Source organism: Anomaloglossus baeobatrachus, chromosome 7, assembly GCF_048569485.1.
Source record: "Anomaloglossus baeobatrachus isolate aAnoBae1 chromosome 7, aAnoBae1.hap1, whole genome shotgun sequence".
Classification (NCBI taxonomy): Eukaryota; Metazoa; Chordata; class Amphibia; order Anura; family Aromobatidae; genus Anomaloglossus; species Anomaloglossus baeobatrachus.
Window position 1 is genome coordinate 197,865,609 of NC_134359.1, and position 18,818 is coordinate 197,884,426.

General features: G+C 40.8%; 16 non-coding genes across 16 annotated transcripts; 1 reads left to right on the forward strand and 15 right to left on the reverse strand.

Annotated features, from left to right (window-relative positions):
• Nucleotides 1-427: 427 nt before the first annotated feature.
• TRNAT-AGU (transfer RNA threonine (anticodon AGU)) lies at nt 428-501 on the reverse strand. The gene has a single exon. It is a non-coding gene; the product is annotated as a tRNA-Thr (tRNA).
• A 1,213-nt stretch (nt 502-1,714) lies between these two features.
• Nucleotides 1,715-1,788, reverse strand: TRNAT-AGU (transfer RNA threonine (anticodon AGU)). The gene has a single exon. It is a non-coding gene; the product is annotated as a tRNA-Thr (tRNA).
• Nucleotides 1,789-2,144: 356 nt separating this feature from the next.
• Nucleotides 2,145-2,226, forward strand: TRNAN-GUU (transfer RNA asparagine (anticodon GUU)). The gene has a single exon. It is a non-coding gene; the product is annotated as a tRNA-Asn (tRNA).
• Nucleotides 2,227-3,001: 775 nt separating this feature from the next.
• On the reverse strand, nt 3,002-3,075 carry TRNAT-AGU (transfer RNA threonine (anticodon AGU)). Its single transcript has one exon. It is a non-coding gene; the product is annotated as a tRNA-Thr (tRNA).
• Nucleotides 3,076-4,288: 1,213 nt separating this feature from the next.
• On the reverse strand, nt 4,289-4,362 carry TRNAT-AGU (transfer RNA threonine (anticodon AGU)). Its single transcript has one exon. It is a non-coding gene; the product is annotated as a tRNA-Thr (tRNA).
• Nucleotides 4,363-5,575: 1,213 nt separating this feature from the next.
• On the reverse strand, nt 5,576-5,649 carry TRNAT-AGU (transfer RNA threonine (anticodon AGU)). Its single transcript has one exon. It is a non-coding gene; the product is annotated as a tRNA-Thr (tRNA).
• Nucleotides 5,650-6,862: 1,213 nt separating this feature from the next.
• On the reverse strand, nt 6,863-6,936 carry TRNAT-AGU (transfer RNA threonine (anticodon AGU)). The gene has a single exon. It is a non-coding gene; the product is annotated as a tRNA-Thr (tRNA).
• Nucleotides 6,937-8,149: 1,213 nt separating this feature from the next.
• On the reverse strand, nt 8,150-8,223 carry TRNAT-AGU (transfer RNA threonine (anticodon AGU)). The gene has a single exon. It is a non-coding gene; the product is annotated as a tRNA-Thr (tRNA).
• A 1,213-nt stretch (nt 8,224-9,436) lies between these two features.
• TRNAT-AGU (transfer RNA threonine (anticodon AGU)) lies at nt 9,437-9,510 on the reverse strand. Its single transcript has one exon. It is a non-coding gene; the product is annotated as a tRNA-Thr (tRNA).
• A 1,213-nt stretch (nt 9,511-10,723) lies between these two features.
• On the reverse strand, nt 10,724-10,797 carry TRNAT-AGU (transfer RNA threonine (anticodon AGU)). Its single transcript has one exon. It is a non-coding gene; the product is annotated as a tRNA-Thr (tRNA).
• Nucleotides 10,798-12,010: 1,213 nt separating this feature from the next.
• TRNAT-AGU (transfer RNA threonine (anticodon AGU)) lies at nt 12,011-12,084 on the reverse strand. Its single transcript has one exon. It is a non-coding gene; the product is annotated as a tRNA-Thr (tRNA).
• A 1,213-nt stretch (nt 12,085-13,297) lies between these two features.
• Nucleotides 13,298-13,371, reverse strand: TRNAT-AGU (transfer RNA threonine (anticodon AGU)). The gene has a single exon. It is a non-coding gene; the product is annotated as a tRNA-Thr (tRNA).
• Nucleotides 13,372-14,584: 1,213 nt separating this feature from the next.
• On the reverse strand, nt 14,585-14,658 carry TRNAT-AGU (transfer RNA threonine (anticodon AGU)). The gene has a single exon. It is a non-coding gene; the product is annotated as a tRNA-Thr (tRNA).
• Nucleotides 14,659-15,871: 1,213 nt separating this feature from the next.
• On the reverse strand, nt 15,872-15,945 carry TRNAT-AGU (transfer RNA threonine (anticodon AGU)). Its single transcript has one exon. It is a non-coding gene; the product is annotated as a tRNA-Thr (tRNA).
• Nucleotides 15,946-17,158: 1,213 nt separating this feature from the next.
• TRNAT-AGU (transfer RNA threonine (anticodon AGU)) lies at nt 17,159-17,232 on the reverse strand. Its single transcript has one exon. It is a non-coding gene; the product is annotated as a tRNA-Thr (tRNA).
• A 1,213-nt stretch (nt 17,233-18,445) lies between these two features.
• On the reverse strand, nt 18,446-18,519 carry TRNAT-AGU (transfer RNA threonine (anticodon AGU)). Its single transcript has one exon. It is a non-coding gene; the product is annotated as a tRNA-Thr (tRNA).
• Between the last annotated feature and the right edge of the window lie 299 nt (nt 18,520-18,818).

The window sequence follows — 18,818 nt, forward strand, 5'->3', positions numbered from 1 at the left end:
TCAGATCTTATGGTCTGGTTTCTACGTTTTTGGGCAGAGAAGTTGGCTGTGAAGTTCAGGTGATGCATTAACAATACAGTCTATGGATTGAGCTGTTTATGCATGGTTTTGACTTCCATCTTTGTTCTTGTTGTTTTCTTGCCCTTTCACTGTTCAAGAAGACTGCTATCAAACTTTTCTAGCAGGGAGAGATGCGCATGGAAGCATTTCAATCTGGCAAAAGAAAACCACTGTTTTTATTTGGCATGCTTGGTGCCATCCTACATCGCATGACATCTTCTTCCTTCTGAGCACTTAGACAGCACATATTTATAATTCCTTCATTCAACTATCTCAGAGATGTGAGAAAGACAAATTTGACATTAGTCTCTCACTATGAAAGGTGCCCTTTAAAAATCGAAACTTCTATATCGGGACTATGAAAAGAAGGCACTGCTGAGATTCGAACTCAGGATCTCCTGTTTACTAGACAGGCACTTTCACCAACTAAGCCACAGCACCTCTTTTCCTACTGACCGATAGTAAAGCAGCTTCTGGTAGAGTGGCCTTATTTGATCTTCAGTGTCATCTGATGTCTAGAGACAAACTAGTGCAAATGCTATCTGGGATAAACCAATTTTCAGGGCTTCAATACAGACACGACATTCAATCTTTAGTAAAAATACTGTTATTAAAAACCCTGAGCATTAGCTCATTTCTGATATGGTTTGAGCTAGTCTAACTCTTGACATTATCCAGTGTAGGAGATGTGATAAGGTCCATTTTGCCAGAGGCCGATACACAATCTTTAGCTCAATTGCACAGACTTGTCAAAATCCTCATCAGATCATATCACCGGATTTCAGGTTTGTCATGTAGACGAGGTGGCCGAGTGGTTAAGGCGATGGACTGCTAATCCATTGTGCTCTGCATGCATGGGTTCGAATCCCGTCCTCGTCGGTGTAATCTCCTTCTTCCGTGTTGAAAAGCTTAGTTTCCATTTAGAACCCAGGTGGTGGATATTTGACCTTCTCAAATCTCTGAGATAGTGCAATGAAGGATTCATAAATCTGTGCTGTCTAAGTGCATATAAAAGAGAAGACGTCATCCGATGTAGGATTGCATCAGGCATGCCAAATAAAAACGGTGGGTTTTATTTTGCCAGATTGAGCATTGGTTTATGACTGGTAAGGATTGCCTTAGTCCAACTCCAGACACCAGACAATGAAGGAGAAGAGATAAGGCCCACTCCGTTAGAGGCCAACTTAAAATCTTCAGTGAAAAAGCAAAGACTCATCAAAATGCTCTTCAGATCTTATGGTCTGGTTTCTACGTTTTTGGGCAGAGAAGTTGGCTGTGAAGTTCAGGTGATGCATTAACAATACAGTCTATGGATTGAGCTGTTTATGCATGGTTTTGACTTCCATCTTTGTTCTTGTTGTTTTCTTGCCCTTTCACTGTTCAAGAAGACTGCTATCAAACTTTTCTAGCAGGGAGAGATGCGCATGGAAGCATTTCAATCTGGCAAAAGAAAACCACTGTTTTTATTTGGCATGCTTGGTGCCATCCTACATCGCATGACATCTTCTTCCTTCTGAGCACTTAGACAGCACATATTTATAATTCCTTCATTCAACTATCTCAGAGATGTGAGAAAGACAAATTTGACATTAGTCTCTCACTATGAAAGGTGCCCTTTAAAAATCGAAACTTCTATATCGGGACTATGAAAAGAAGGCACTGCTGAGATTCGAACTCAGGATCTCCTGTTTACTAGACAGGCACTTTAACCAACTAAGCCACAGCACCTCTTTTCCTACTGACCGATAGTAAAGCAGCTTCTGGTAGAGTGGCCTTATTTGATCTTCAGTGTCATCTGATGTCTAGAGACAAACTAATGCAAATGCTATCTGGGATAAACCAATTTTCAGGGCTTCAATACAGACACGACATTCAATCTTTAGTAAAAATACTGTTATTAAAAACCCTGAGCATTAGCTCATTTCTGATATGGTTTGAGCTAGTCTAACTCTTGACATTATCCAGTGTAGGAGATGTGATAAGGTCCATTTTGCCAGAGGCCGATACACAATCTTTAGCTCAATTGCACAGACTTGTCAAAATCCTCATCAGATCATATCACCGGATTTCAGGTTTGTCATGTAGACGAGGTGGCCGAGTGGTTAAGGCGATGGACTGTTAATCCATTGTGCTCTGCATGCATGGGTTCGAATCCCATCCTCGTCGGTTTAATCTCCTTCTTCCGTGTTGAAAAGCTTAGTTTCCATTTAGAACCCAGGTGGTGGATATTTGACCTTCTCAAATCTCTGAGATAGTGCAATGAAGGATTCATAAATCTGTGCTGTCTAAGTGCATATAAAAGAGAAGACGTCATCCGATGTAGGATTGCATCAGGCATGCCAAATAAAAACGGTGGGTTTTATTTTGCCAGATTGACCATTGGTTTATGACTGGTAAGGATTGCCTTAGTCCAACTCCAGACACCAGACAATGAAGGAGAAGAGATAAGGCCCACTCCGTTAGAGGTCAACTTAAAATCTTCAGTGAAAAAGCAAAGACTCATCAAAATGCTCTTCAGATCTTATGGTCTGGTTTCTACGTTTTTGGGCAGAGAAGTTGGCTGTGAAGTTCAGGTGATGCATTAACAATACAGTCTATGGATTGAGCTGTTTATGCATGGTTTTGACTTCCATCTTTGTTCTTGTTGTTTTCTTGCCCTTTCACTGTTCAAGAAGACTGCTATCAAACTTTTCTAGCAGGGAGAGATGCGCATGGAAGCATTTCAATCTGGCAAAAGAAAACCACTGTTTTTATTTGGCATGCTTGGTGCCATCCTACATCGCATGACATCTTCTTCCTTCTGAGCACTTAGACAGCACATATTTATAATTCCTTCATTCAACTATCTCAGAGATGTGAGAAAGACAAATTTGACATTAGTCTCTCACTATGAAAGGTGCCCTTTAAAAATCGAAACTTCTATATCGGGACTATGAAAAGAAGGCACTGCTGAGATTCGAACTCAGGATCTCCTGTTTACTAGACAGGCACTTTAACCAACTAAGCCACAGCACCTCTTTTCCTACTGACCGATAGTAAAGCAGCTTCTGGTAGAGTGGCCTTATTTGATCTTCAGTGTCATCTGATGTCTAGAGACAAACTAATGCAAATGCTATCTGGGATAAACCAATTTTCAGGGCTTCAATACAGACACGACATTCAATCTTTAGTAAAAATACTGTTATTAAAAACCCTGAGCATTAGCTCATTTCTGATATGGTTTGAGCTAGTCTAACTCTTGACATTATCCAGTGTAGGAGATGTGATAAGGTCCATTTTGCCAGAGGCCGATACACAATCTTTAGCTCAATTGCACAGACTTGTCAAAATCCTCATCAGATCATATCACCGGATTTCAGGTTTGTCATGTAGACGAGGTGGCCGAGTGGTTAAGGCGATGGACTGCTAATCCATTGTGCTCTGCATGCATGGGTTCGAATCCCATCCTCGTCGGTTTAATCTCCTTCTTCCGTGTTGAAAAGCTTAGTTTCCATTTAGAACCCAGGTGGTGGATATTTGACCTTCTCAAATCTCTGAGATAGTGCAATGAAGGATTCATAAATCTGTGCTGTCTAAGTGCATATAAAAGAGAAGACGTCATCCGATGTAGGATTGCATCAGGCATGCCAAATAAAAACGGTGGGTTTTATTTTGCCAGATTGAGCATTGGTTTATGACTGGTAAGGATTGCCTTAGTCCAACTCCAGACACCAGACAATGAAGGAGAAGAGATAAGGCCCACTCCGTTAGAGGCCAACTTAAAATCTTCAGTGAAAAAGCAAAGACTCATCAAAATGCTCTTCAGATCTTATGGTCTGGTTTCTACGTTTTTGGGCAGAGAAGTTGGCTGTGAAGTTCAGGTGATGCATTAACAATACAGTCTATGGATTGAGCTGTTTATGCATGGTTTTGACTTCCATCTTTGTTCTTGTTGTTTTCTTGCCCTTTCACTGTTCAAGAAGACTGCTATCAAACTTTTCTAGCAGGGAGAGATGCGCATGGAAGCATTTCAATCTGGCAAAAGAAAACCACTGTTTTTATTTGGCATGCTTGGTGCCATCCTACATCGCATGACATCTTCTTCCTTCTGAGCACTTAGACAGCACATATTTATAATTCCTTCATTCAACTATCTCAGAGATGTGAGAAAGACAAATTTGACATTAGTCTCTCACTATGAAAGGTGCCCTTTAAAAATCGAAACTTCTATATCGGGACTATGAAAAGAAGGCACTGCTGAGATTCGAACTCAGGATCTCCTGTTTACTAGACAGGCACTTTAACCAACTAAGCCACAGCACCTCTTTTCCTACTGACCGATAGTAAAGCAGCTTCTGGTAGAGTGGCCTTATTTGATCTTCAGTGTCATCTGATGTCTAGAGACAAACTAATGCAAATGCTATCTGGGATAAACCAATTTTCAGGGCTTCAATACAGACACGACATTCAATCTTTAGTAAAAATACTGTTATTAAAAACCCTGAGCATTAGCTCATTTCTGATATGGTTTGAGCTAGTCTAACTCTTGACATTATCCAGTGTAGGAGATGTGATAAGGTCCATTTTGCCAGAGGCCGATACACAATCTTTAGCTCAATTGCACAGACTTGTCAAAATCCTCATCAGATCATATCACCGGATTTCAGGTTTGTCATGTAGACGAGGTGGCCGAGTGGTTAAGGCGATGGACTGCTAATCCATTGTGCTCTGCATGCATGGGTTCGAATCCCATCCTCGTCGGTTTAATCTCCTTCTTCCGTGTTGAAAAGCTTAGTTTCCATTTAGAACCCAGGTGGTGGATATTTGACCTTCTCAAATCTCTGAGATAGTGCAATGAAGGATTCATAAATCTGTGCTGTCTAAGTGCATATAAAAGAGAAGACGTCATCCGATGTAGGATTGCATCAGGCATGCCAAATAAAAACGGTGGGTTTTATTTTGCCAGATTGAGCATTGGTTTATGACTGGTAAGGATTGCCTTAGTCCAACTCCAGACACCAGACAATGAAGGAGAAGAGATAAGGCCCACTCCGTTAGAGGTCAACTTAAAATCTTCAGTGAAAAAGCAAAGACTCATCAAAATGCTCTTCAGATCTTATGGTCTGGTTTCTACGTTTTTGGGCAGAGAAGTTGGCTGTGAAGTTCAGGTGATGCATTAACAATACAGTCTATGGATTGAGCTGTTTATGCATGGTTTTGACTTCCATCTTTGTTCTTGTTGTTTTCTTGCCCTTTCACTGTTCAAGAAGACTGCTATCAAACTTTTCTAGCAGGGAGAGATGCGCATGGAAGCATTTCAATCTGGCAAAAGAAAACCACTGTTTTTATTTGGCATGCTTGGTGCCATCCTACATCGCATGACATCTTCTTCCTTCTGAGCACTTAGACAGCACATATTTATAATTCCTTCATTCAACTATCTCAGAGATGTGAGAAAGACAAATTTGACATTAGTCTCTCACTATGAAAGGTGCCCTTTAAAAATCGAAACTTCTATATCGGGACTATGAAAAGAAGGCACTGCTGAGATTCGAACTCAGGATCTCCTGTTTACTAGACAGGCACTTTAACCAACTAAGCCACAGCACCTCTTTTCCTACTGACCGATAGTAAAGCAGCTTCTGGTAGAGTGGCCTTATTTGATCTTCAGTGTCATCTGATGTCTAGAGACAAACTAATGCAAATGCTATCTGGGATAAACCAATTTTCAGGGCTTCAATACAGACACGACATTCAATCTTTAGTAAAAATACTGTTATTAAAAACCCTGAGCATTAGCTCATTTCTGATATGGTTTGAGCTAGTCTAACTCTTGACATTATCCAGTGTAGGAGATGTGATAAGGTCCATTTTGCCAGAGGCCGATACACAATCTTTAGCTCAATTGCACAGACTTGTCAAAATCCTCATCAGATCATATCACCGGATTTCAGGTTTGTCATGTAGACGAGGTGGCCGAGTGGTTAAGGCGATGGACTGCTAATCCATTGTGCTCTGCATGCATGGGTTCGAATCCCATCCTCGTCGGTTTAATCTCCTTCTTCCGTGTTGAAAAGCTTAGTTTCCATTTAGAACCCAGGTGGTGGATATTTGACCTTCTCAAATCTCTGAGATAGTGCAATGAAGGATTCATAAATCTGTGCTGTCTAAGTGCATATAAAAGAGAAGACGTCATCCGATGTAGGATTGCATCAGGCATGCCAAATAAAAACGGTGGGTTTTATTTTGCCAGATTGAGCATTGGTTTATGACTGGTAAGGATTGCCTTAGTCCAACTCCAGACACCAGACAATGAAGGAGAAGAGATAAGGCCCACTCCGTTAGAGGCCAACTTAAAATCTTCAGTGAAAAAGCAAAGACTCATCAAAATGCTCTTCAGATCTTATGGTCTGGTTTCTACGTTTTTGGGCAGAGAAGTTGGCTGTGAAGTTCAGGTGATGCATTAACAATACAGTCTATGGATTGAGCTGTTTATGCATGGTTTTGACTTCCATCTTTGTTCTTGTTGTTTTCTTGCCCTTTCACTGTTCAAGAAGACTGCTATCAAACTTTTCTAGCAGGGAGAGATGCGCATGGAAGCATTTCAATCTGGCAAAAGAAAACCACTGTTTTTATTTGGCATGCTTGGTGCCATCCTACATCGCATGACATCTTCTTCCTTCTGAGCACTTAGACAGCACATATTTATAATTCCTTCATTCAACTATCTCAGAGATGTGAGAAAGACAAATTTGACATTAGTCTCTCACTATGAAAGGTGCCCTTTAAAAATCGAAACTTCTATATCGGGACTATGAAAAGAAGGCACTGCTGAGATTCGAACTCAGGATCTCCTGTTTACTAGACAGGCACTTTAACCAACTAAGCCACAGCACCTCTTTTCCTACTGACCGATAGTAAAGCAGCTTCTGGTAGAGTGGCCTTATTTGATCTTCAGTGTCATCTGATGTCTAGAGACAAACTAATGCAAATGCTATCTGGGATAAACCAATTTTCAGGGCTTCAATACAGACACGACATTCAATCTTTAGTAAAAATACTGTTATTAAAAACCCTGAGCATTAGCTCATTTCTGATATGGTTTGAGCTAGTCTAACTCTTGACATTATCCAGTGTAGGAGATGTGATAAGGTCCATTTTGCCAGAGGCCGATACACAATCTTTAGCTCAATTGCACAGACTTGTCAAAATCCTCATCAGATCATATCACCGGATTTCAGGTTTGTCATGTAGACGAGGTGGCCGAGTGGTTAAGGCGATGGACTGCTAATCCATTGTGCTCTGCATGCATGGGTTCGAATCCCATCCTCGTCGGTTTAATCTCCTTCTTCCGTGTTGAAAAGCTTAGTTTCCATTTAGAACCCAGGTGGTGGATATTTGACCTTCTCAAATCTCTGAGATAGTGCAATGAAGGATTCATAAATCTGTGCTGTCTAAGTGCATATAAAAGAGAAGACGTCATCCGATGTAGGATTGCATCAGGCATGCCAAATAAAAACAGTGGGTTTTATTTTGCCAGATTGAGCATTGGTTTATGACTGGTAAGGATTGCCTTAGTCCAACTCCAGACACCAGACAATGAAGGAGAAGAGATAAGGCCCACTCCGTTAGAGGCCAACTTAAAATCTTCAGTGAAAAAGCAAAGACTCATCAAAATGCTCTTCAGATCTTATGGTCTGGTTTCTACGTTTTTGGGCAGAGAAGTTGGCTGTGAAGTTCAGGTGATGCATTAACAATACAGTCTATGGATTGAGCTGTTTATGCATGGTTTTGACTTCCATCTTTGTTCTTGTTGTTTTCTTGCCCTTTCACTGTTCAAGAAGACTGCTATCAAACTTTTCTAGCAGGGAGAGATGCGCATGGAAGCATTTCAATCTGGCAAAAGAAAACCACTGTTTTTATTTGGCATGCTTGGTGCCATCCTACATCGCATGACATCTTCTTCCTTCTGAGCACTTAGACAGCACATATTTATAATTCCTTCATTCAACTATCTCAGAGATGTGAGAAAGACAAATTTGACATTAGTCTCTCACTATGAAAGGTGCCCTTTAAAAATCGAAACTTCTATATCGGGACTATGAAAAGAAGGCACTGCTGAGATTCGAACTCAGGATCTCCTGTTTACTAGACAGGCACTTTAACCAACTAAGCCACAGCACCTCTTTTCCTACTGACCGATAGTAAAGCAGCTTCTGGTAGAGTGGCCTTATTTGATCTTCAGTGTCATCTGATGTCTAGAGACAAACTAATGCAAATGCTATCTGGGATAAACCAATTTTCAGGGCTTCAATACAGACACGACATTCAATCTTTAGTAAAAATACTGTTATTAAAAACCCTGAGCATTAGCTCATTTCTGATATGGTTTGAGCTAGTCTAACTCTTGACATTATCCAGTGTAGGAGATGTGATAAGGTCCATTTTGCCAGAGGCCGATACACAATCTTTAGCTCAATTGCACAGACTTGTCAAAATCCTCATCAGATCATATCACCGGATTTCAGGTTTGTCATGTAGACGAGGTGGCCGAGTGGTTAAGGCGATGGACTGCTAATCCATTGTGCTCTGCATGCATGGGTTCGAATCCCATCCTCGTCGGTTTAATCTCCTTCTTCCGTGTTGAAAAGCTTAGTTTCCATTTAGAACCCAGGTGGTGGATATTTGACCTTCTCAAATCTCTGAGATAGTGCAATGAAGGATTCATAAATCTGTGCTGTCTAAGTGCATATAAAAGAGAAGACGTCATCCGATGTAGGATTGCATCAGGCATGCCAAATAAAAACGGTGGGTTTTATTTTGCCAGATTGAGCATTGGTTTATGACTGGTAAGGATTGCCTTAGTCCAACTCCAGACACCAGACAATGAAGGAGAAGAGATAAGGCCCACTCCGTTAGAGGCCAACTTAAAATCTTCAGTGAAAAAGCAAAGACTCATCAAAATGCTCTTCAGATCTTATGGTCTGGTTTCTACGTTTTTGGGCAGAGAAGTTGGCTGTGAAGTTCAGGTGATGCATTAACAATACAGTCTATGGATTGAGCTGTTTATGCATGGTTTTGACTTCCATCTTTGTTCTTGTTGTTTTCTTGCCCTTTCACTGTTCAAGAAGACTGCTATCAAACTTTTCTAGCAGGGAGAGATGCGCATGGAAGCATTTCAATCTGGCAAAAGAAAACCACTGTTTTTATTTGGCATGCTTGGTGCCATCCTACATCGCATGACATCTTCTTCCTTCTGAGCACTTAGACAGCACATATTTATAATTCCTTCATTCAACTATCTCAGAGATGTGAGAAAGACAAATTTGACATTAGTCTCTCACTATGAAAGGTGCCCTTTAAAAATCGAAACTTCTATATCGGGACTATGAAAAGAAGGCACTGCTGAGATTCGAACTCAGGATCTCCTGTTTACTAGACAGGCACTTTAACCAACTAAGCCACAGCACCTCTTTTCCTACTGACCGATAGTAAAGCAGCTTCTGGTAGAGTGGCCTTATTTGATCTTCAGTGTCATCTGATGTCTAGAGACAAACTAATGCAAATGCTATCTGGGATAAACCAATTTTCAGGGCTTCAATACAGACACGACATTCAATCTTTAGTAAAAATACTGTTATTAAAAACCCTGAGCATTAGCTCATTTCTGATATGGTTTGAGCTAGTCTAACTCTTGACATTATCCAGTGTAGGAGATGTGATAAGGTCCATTTTGCCAGAGGCCGATACACAATCTTTAGCTCAATTGCACAGACTTGTCAAAATCCTCATCAGATCATATCACCGGATTTCAGGTTTGTCATGTAGACGAGGTGGCCGAGTGGTTAAGGCGATGGACTGCTAATCCATTGTGCTCTGCATGCATGGGTTCGAATCCCATCCTCGTCGGTTTAATCTCCTTCTTCCGTGTTGAAAAGCTTAGTTTCCATTTAGAACCCAGGTGGTGGATATTTGACCTTCTCAAATCTCTGAGATAGTGCAATGAAGGATTCATAAATCTGTGCTGTCTAAGTGCATATAAAAGAGAAGACGTCATCCGATGTAGGATTGCATCAGGCATGCCAAATAAAAACGGTGGGTTTTATTTTGCCAGATTGAGCATTGGTTTATGACTGGTAAGGATTGCCTTAGTCCAACTCCAGACACCAGACAATGAAGGAGAAGAGATAAGGCCCACTCCGTTAGAGGCCAACTTAAAATCTTCAGTGAAAAAGCAAAGACTCATCAAAATGCTCTTCAGATCTTATGGTCTGGTTTCTACGTTTTTGGGCAGAGAAGTTGGCTGTGAAGTTCAGGTGATGCATTAACAATACAGTCTATGGATTGAGCTGTTTATGCATGGTTTTGACTTCCATCTTTGTTCTTGTTGTTTTCTTGCCCTTTCACTGTTCAAGAAGACTGCTATCAAACTTTTCTAGCAGGGAGAGATGCGCATGGAAGCATTTCAATCTGGCAAAAGAAAACCACTGTTTTTATTTGGCATGCTTGGTGCCATCCTACATCGCATGACATCTTCTTCCTTCTGAGCACTTAGACAGCACATATTTATAATTCCTTCATTCAACTATCTCAGAGATGTGAGAAAGACAAATTTGACATTAGTCTCTCACTATGAAAGGTGCCCTTTAAAAATCGAAACTTCTATATCGGGACTATGAAAAGAAGGCACTGCTGAGATTCGAACTCAGGATCTCCTGTTTACTAGACAGGCACTTTAACCAACTAAGCCACAGCACCTCTTTTCCTACTGACCGATAGTAAAGCAGCTTCTGGTAGAGTGGCCTTATTTGATCTTCAGTGTCATCTGATGTCTAGAGACAAACTAATGCAAATGCTATCTGGGATAAACCAATTTTCAGGGCTTCAATACAGACACGACATTCAATCTTTAGTAAAAATACTGTTATTAAAAACCCTGAGCATTAGCTCATTTCTGATATGGTTTGAGCTAGTCTAACTCTTGACATTATCCAGTGTAGGAGATGTGATAAGGTCCATTTTGCCAGAGGCCGATACACAATCTTTAGCTCAATTGCACAGACTTGTCAAAATCCTCATCAGATCATATCACCGGATTTCAGGTTTGTCATGTAGACGAGGTGGCCGAGTGGTTAAGGCGATGGACTGCTAATCCATTGTGCTCTGCATGCATGGGTTCGAATCCCATCCTCGTCGGTTTAATCTCCTTCTTCCGTGTTGAAAAGCTTAGTTTCCATTTAGAACCCAGGTGGTGGATATTTGACCTTCTCAAATCTCTGAGATAGTGCAATGAAGGATTCATAAATCTGTGCTGTCTAAGTGCATATAAAAGAGAAGACGTCATCCGATGTAGGATTGCATCAGGCATGCCAAATAAAAACGGTGGGTTTTATTTTGCCAGATTGAGCATTGGTTTATGACTGGTAAGGATTGCCTTAGTCCAACTCCAGACACCAGACAATGAAGGAGAAGAGATAAGGCCCACTCCGTTAGAGGCCAACTTAAAATCTTCAGTGAAAAAGCAAAGACTCATCAAAATGCTCTTCAGATCTTATGGTCTGGTTTCTACGTTTTTGGGCAGAGAAGTTGGCTGTGAAGTTCAGGTGATGCATTAACAATACAGTCTATGGATTGAGCTGTTTATGCATGGTTTTGACTTCCATCTTTGTTCTTGTTGTTTTCTTGCCCTTTCACTGTTCAAGAAGACTGCTATCAAACTTTTCTAGCAGGGAGAGATGCGCATGGAAGCATTTCAATCTGGCAAAAGAAAACCACTGTTTTTATTTGGCATGCTTGGTGCCATCCTACATCGCATGACATCTTCTTCCTTCTGAGCACTTAGACAGCACATATTTATAATTCCTTCATTCAACTATCTCAGAGATGTGAGAAAGACAAATTTGACATTAGTCTCTCACTATGAAAGGTGCCCTTTAAAAATCGAAACTTCTATATCGGGACTATGAAAAGAAGGCACTGCTGAGATTCGAACTCAGGATCTCCTGTTTACTAGACAGGCACTTTAACCAACTAAGCCACAGCACCTCTTTTCCTACTGACCGATAGTAAAGCAGCTTCTGGTAGAGTGGCCTTATTTGATCTTCAGTGTCATCTGATGTCTAGAGACAAACTAATGCAAATGCTATCTGGGATAAACCAATTTTCAGGGCTTCAATACAGACACGACATTCAATCTTTAGTAAAAATACTGTTATTAAAAACCCTGAGCATTAGCTCATTTCTGATATGGTTTGAGCTAGTCTAACTCTTGACATTATCCAGTGTAGGAGATGTGATAAGGTCCATTTTGCCAGAGGCCGATACACAATCTTTAGCTCAATTGCACAGACTTGTCAAAATCCTCATCAGATCATATCACCGGATTTCAGGTTTGTCATGTAGACGAGGTGGCCGAGTGGTTAAGGCGATGGACTGCTAATCCATTGTGCTCTGCATGCATGGGTTCGAATCCCATCCTCGTCGGTTTAATCTCCTTCTTCCGTGTTGAAAAGCTTAGTTTCCATTTAGAACCCAGGTGGTGGATATTTGACCTTCTCAAATCTCTGAGATAGTGCAATGAAGGATTCATAAATCTGTGCTGTCTAAGTGCATATAAAAGAGAAGACGTCATCCGATGTAGGATTGCATCAGGCATGCCAAATAAAAACGGTGGGTTTTATTTTGCCAGATTGAGCATTGGTTTATGACTGGTAAGGATTGCCTTAGTCCAACTCCAGACACCAGACAATGAAGGAGAAGAGATAAGGCCCACTCCGTTAGAGGCCAACTTAAAATCTTCAGTGAAAAAGCAAAGACTCATCAAAATGCTCTTCAGATCTTATGGTCTGGTTTCTACGTTTTTGGGCAGAGAAGTTGGCTGTGAAGTTCAGGTGATGCATTAACAATACAGTCTATGGATTGAGCTGTTTATGCATGGTTTTGACTTCCATCTTTGTTCTTGTTGTTTTCTTGCCCTTTCACTGTTCAAGAAGACTGCTATCAAACTTTTCTAGCAGGGAGAGATGCGCATGGAAGCATTTCAATCTGGCAAAAGAAAACCACTGTTTTTATTTGGCATGCTTGGTGCCATCCTACATCGCATGACATCTTCTTCCTTCTGAGCACTTAGACAGCACATATTTATAATTCCTTCATTCAACTATCTCAGAGATGTGAGAAAGACAAATTTGACATTAGTCTCTCACTATGAAAGGTGCCCTTTAAAAATCGAAACTTCTATATCGGGACTATGAAAAGAAGGCACTGCTGAGATTCGAACTCAGGATCTCCTGTTTACTAGACAGGCACTTTAACCAACTAAGCCACAGCACCTCTTTTCCTACTGACCGATAGTAAAGCAGCTTCTGGTAGAGTGGCCTTATTTGATCTTCAGTGTCATCTGATGTCTAGAGACAAACTAATGCAAATGCTATCTGGGATAAACCAATTTTCAGGGCTTCAATACAGACACGACATTCAATCTTTAGTAAAAATACTGTTATTAAAAACCCTGAGCATTAGCTCATTTCTGATATGGTTTGAGCTAGTCTAACTCTTGACATTATCCAGTGTAGGAGATGTGATAAGGTCCATTTTGCCAGAGGCCGATACACAATCTTTAGCTCAATTGCACAGACTTGTCAAAATCCTCATCAGATCATATCACCGGATTTCAGGTTTGTCATGTAGACGAGGTGGCCGAGTGGTTAAGGCGATGGACTGCTAATCCATTGTGCTCTGCATGCATGGGTTCGAATCCCATCCTCGTCGGTTTAATCTCCTTCTTCCGTGTTGAAAAGCTTAGTTTCCATTTAGAACCCAGGTGGTGGATATTTGACCTTCTCAAATCTCTGGGATAGTGCAATGAAGGATTCATAAATCTGTGCTGTCTAAGTGCATATAAAAGAGAAGACGTCATCCGATGTAGGATTGCATCAGGCATGCCAAATAAAAACGGTGGGTTTTATTTTGCCAGATTGAGCATTGGTTTATGACTGGTAAGGATTGCCTTAGTCCAACTCCAGACACCAGACAATGAAGGAGAAGAGATAAGGCCCACTCCGTTAGAGGCCAACTTAAAATCTTCAGTGAAAAAGCAAAGACTCATCAAAATGCTCTTCAGATCTTATGGTCTGGTTTCTACGTTTTTGGGCAGAGAAGTTGGCTGTGAAGTTCAGGTGATGCATTAACAATACAGTCTATGGATTGAGCTGTTTATGCATGGTTTTGACTTCCATCTTTGTTCTTGTTGTTTTCTTGCCCTTTCACTGTTCAAGAAGACTGCTATCAAACTTTTCTAGCAGGGAGAGATGCGCATGGAAGCATTTCAATCTGGCAAAAGAAAACCACTGTTTTTATTTGGCATGCTTGGTGCCATCCTACATCGCATGACATCTTCTTCCTTCTGAGCACTTAGACAGCACATATTTATAATTCCTTCATTCAACTATCTCAGAGATGTGAGAAAGACAAATTTGACATTAGTCTCTCACTATGAAAGGTGCCCTTTAAAAATCGAAACTTCTATATCGGGACTATGAAAAGAAGGCACTGCTGAGATTCGAACTCAGGATCTCCTGTTTACTAGACAGGCACTTTAACCAACTAAGCCACAGCACCTCTTTTCCTACTGACCGATAGTAAAGCAGCTTCTGGTAGAGTGGCCTTATTTGATCTTCAGTGTCATCTGATGTCTAGAGACAAACTAATGCAAATGCTATCTGGGATAAACCAATTTTCAGGGCTTCAATACAGACACGACATTCAATCTTTAGTAAAAATACTGTTATTAAAAACCCTGAGCATTAGCTCATTTCTGATATGGTTTGAGCTAGTCTAACTCTTGACATTATCCAGTGTAGGAGATGTGATAAGGTCCATTTTGCCAGAGGCCGATACACAATCTTTAGCTCAATTGCACAGACTTGTCAAAATCCTCATCAGATCATATCACCGGATTTCAGGTTTGTCATGTAGACGAGGTGGCCGAGTGGTTAAGGCGATGGACTGCTAATCCATTGTGCTCTGCATGCATGGGTTCGAATCCCATCCTCGTCGGTTTAATCTCCTTCTTCCGTGTTGAAAAGCTTAGTTTCCATTTAGAACCCAGGTGGTGGATATTTGACCTTCTCAAATCTCTGAGATAGTGCAATGAAGGATTCATAAATCTGTGCTGTCTAAGTGCATATAAAAGAGAAGACGTCATCCGATGTAGGATTGCATCAGGCATGCCAAATAAAAACGGTGGGTTTTATTTTGCCAGATTGAGCATTGGTTTATGACTGGTAAGGATTGCCTTAGTCCAACTCCAGACACCAGACAATGAAGGAGAAGAGATAAGGCCCACTCCGTTAGAGGCCAACTTAAAATCTTCAGTGAAAAAGCAAAGACTCATCAAAATGCTCTTCAGATCTTATGGTCTGGTTTCTACGTTTTTGGGCAGAGAAGTTGGCTGTGAAGTTCAGGTGATGCATTAACAATACAGTCTATGGATTGAGCTGTTTATGCATGGTTTTGACTTCCATCTTTGTTCTTGTTGTTTTCTTGCCCTTTCACTGTTCAAGAAGACTGCTATCAAACTTTTCTAGCAGGGAGAGATGCGCATGGAAGCATTTCAATCTGGCAAAAGAAAACCACTGTTTTTATTTGGCATGCTTGGTGCCATCCTACATCGCATGACATCTTCTTCCTTCTGAGCACTTAGACAGCACATATTTATAATTCCTTCATTCAACTATCTCAGAGATGTGAGAAAGACAAATTTGACATTAGTCTCTCACTATGAAAGGTGCCCTTTAAAAATCGAAACTTCTATATCGGGACTATGAAAAGAAGGCACTGCTGAGATTCGAACTCAGGATCTCCTGTTTACTAGACAGGCACTTTAACCAACTAAGCCACAGCACCTCTTTTCCTACTGACCGATAGTAAAGCAGCTTCTGGTAGAGTGGCCTTATTTGATCTTCAGTGTCATCTGATGTCTAGAGACAAACTAATGCAAATGCTATCTGGGATAAACCAATTTTCAGGGCTTCAATACAGACACGACATTCAATCTTTAGTAAAAATACTGTTATTAAAAACCCTGAGCATTAGCTCATTTCTGATATGGTTTGAGCTAGTCTAACTCTTGACATTATCCAGTGTAGGAGATGTGATAAGGTCCATTTTGCCAGAGGCCGATACACAATCTTTAGCTCAATTGCACAGACTTGTCAAAATCCTCATCAGATCATATCACCGGATTTCAGGTTTGTCATGTAGACGAGGTGGCCGAGTGGTTAAGGCGATGGACTGCTAATCCATTGTGCTCTGCATGCATGGGTTCGAATCCCATCCTCGTCGGTTTAATCTCCTTCTTCCGTGTTGAAAAGCTTAGTTTCCATTTAGAACCCAGGTGGTGGATATTTGACCTTCTCAAATCTCTGAGATAGTGCAATGAAGGATTCATAAATCTGTGCTGTCTAAGTGCATATAAAAGAGAAGACGTCATCCGATGTAGGATTGCATCAGGCATGCCAAATAAAAACGGTGGGTTTTATTTTGCCAGATTGAGCATTGGTTTATGACTGGTAAGGATTGCCTTAGTCCAACTCCAGACACCAGACAATGAAGGAGAAGAGATAAGGCCCACTCCGTTAGAGGCCAACTTAAAATCTTCAGTGAAAAAGCAAAGACTCATCAAAATGCTCTTCAGATCTTATGGTCTGGTTTCTACGTTTTTGGGCAGAGAAGTTGGCTGTGAAGTTCAGGTGATGCATTAACAATACAGTCTATGGATTGAGCTGTTTATGCATGGTTTTGACTTCCATCTTTGTTCTTGTTGTTTTCTTGCCCTTTCACTGTTCAAGAAGACTGCTATCAAACTTTTCTAGCAGGGAGAGATGCGCATGGAAGCATTTCAATCTGGCAAAAGAAAACCACTGTTTTTATTTGGCATGCTTGGTGCCATCCTACATCGCATGACATCTTCTTCCTTCTGAGCACTTAGACAGCACATATTTATAATTCCTTCATTCAACTATCTCAGAGATGTGAGAAAGACAAATTTGACATTAGTCTCTCACTATGAAAGGTGCCCTTTAAAAATCGAAACTTCTATATCGGGACTATGAAAAGAAGGCACTGCTGAGATTCGAACTCAGGATCTCCTGTTTACTAGACAGGCACTTTAACCAACTAAGCCACAGCACCTCTTTTCCTACTGACCGATAGTAAAGCAGCTTCTGGTAGAGTGGCCTTATTTGATCTTCAGTGTCATCTGATGTCTAGAGACAAACTAATGCAAATGCTATCTGGGATAAACCAATTTTCAGGGCTTCAATACAGACACGACATTCAATCTTTAGTAAAAATACTGTTATTAAAAACCCTGAGCATTAGCTCATTTCTGATATGGTTTGAGCTAGTCTAACTCTTGACATTATCCAGTGTAGGAGATGTGATAAGGTCCATTTTGCCAGAGGCCGATACACAATCTTTAGCTCAATTGCACAGACTTGTCAAAATCCTCATCAGATCATATCACCGGATTTCAGGTTTGTCATGTAGACGAGGTGGCCGAGTGGTTAAGGCGATGGACTGCTAATCCATTGTGCTCTGCATGCATGGGTTCGAATCCCATCCTCGTCGGTTTAATCTCCTTCTTCCGTGTTGAAAAGCTTAGTTTCCATTTAGAACCCAGGTGGTGGATATTTGACCTTCTCAAATCTCTGAGATAGTGCAATGAAGGATTCATAAATCTGTGCTGTCTAAGTGCATATAAAAGAGAAGACGTCATCCGATGTAGGATTGCATCAGGCATGCCAAATAAAAACGGTGGGTTTTATTTTGCCAGATTGAGCATTGGTTTATGACTGGTAAGGATTGCCTTAGTCCAACTCCAGACACCAGACAATGAAGGAGAAGAGATAAGGCCCACTCCGTTAGAGGCCAACTTAAAATCTTCAGTGAAAAAGCAAAGACTCATCAAAATGCTCTTCAGATCTTATGGTCTGGTTTCTACGTTTTTGGGCAGAGAAGTTGGCTGTGAAGTTCAGGTGATGCATTAACAATACAGTCTATGGATTGAGCTGTTTATGCATGGTTTTGACTTCCATCTTTGTTCTTGTTGTTTTCTTGCCCTTTCACTGTTCAAGAAGACTGCTATCAAACTTTTCTAGCAGGGAGAGATGCGCATGGAAGCATTTCAATCTGGCAAAAGAAAACCACTGTTTTTATTTGGCATGCTTGGTGCCATCCTACATCGCATGACATCTTCTTCCTTCTGAGCACTTAGACAGCACATATTTATAATTCCTTCATTCAACTATCTCAGAGATGTGAGAAAGACAAATTTGACATTAGTCTCTCACTATGAAAGGTGCCCTTTAAAAATCGAAACTTCTATATCGGGACTATGAAAAGAAGGCACTGCTGAGATTCGAACTCAGGATCTCCTGTTTACTAGACAGGCACTTTAACCAACTAAGCCACAGCACCTCTTTTCCTACTGACCGATAGTAAAGCAGCTTCTGGTAGAGTGGCCTTATTTGATCTTCAGTGTCATCTGATGTCTAGAGACAAACTAATGCAAATGCTATCTGGGATAAACCAATTTTCAGGGCTTCAATACAGACACGACATTCAATCTTTAGTAAAAATACTGTTATTAAAAACCCTGAGCATTAGCTCATTTCTGATATGGTTTGAGCTAGTCTAACTCTTGACATTATCCAGTGTAGGAGATGTGATAAGGTCCATTTTGCCAGAGGCCGATACACAATCTTTAGCTCAATTGC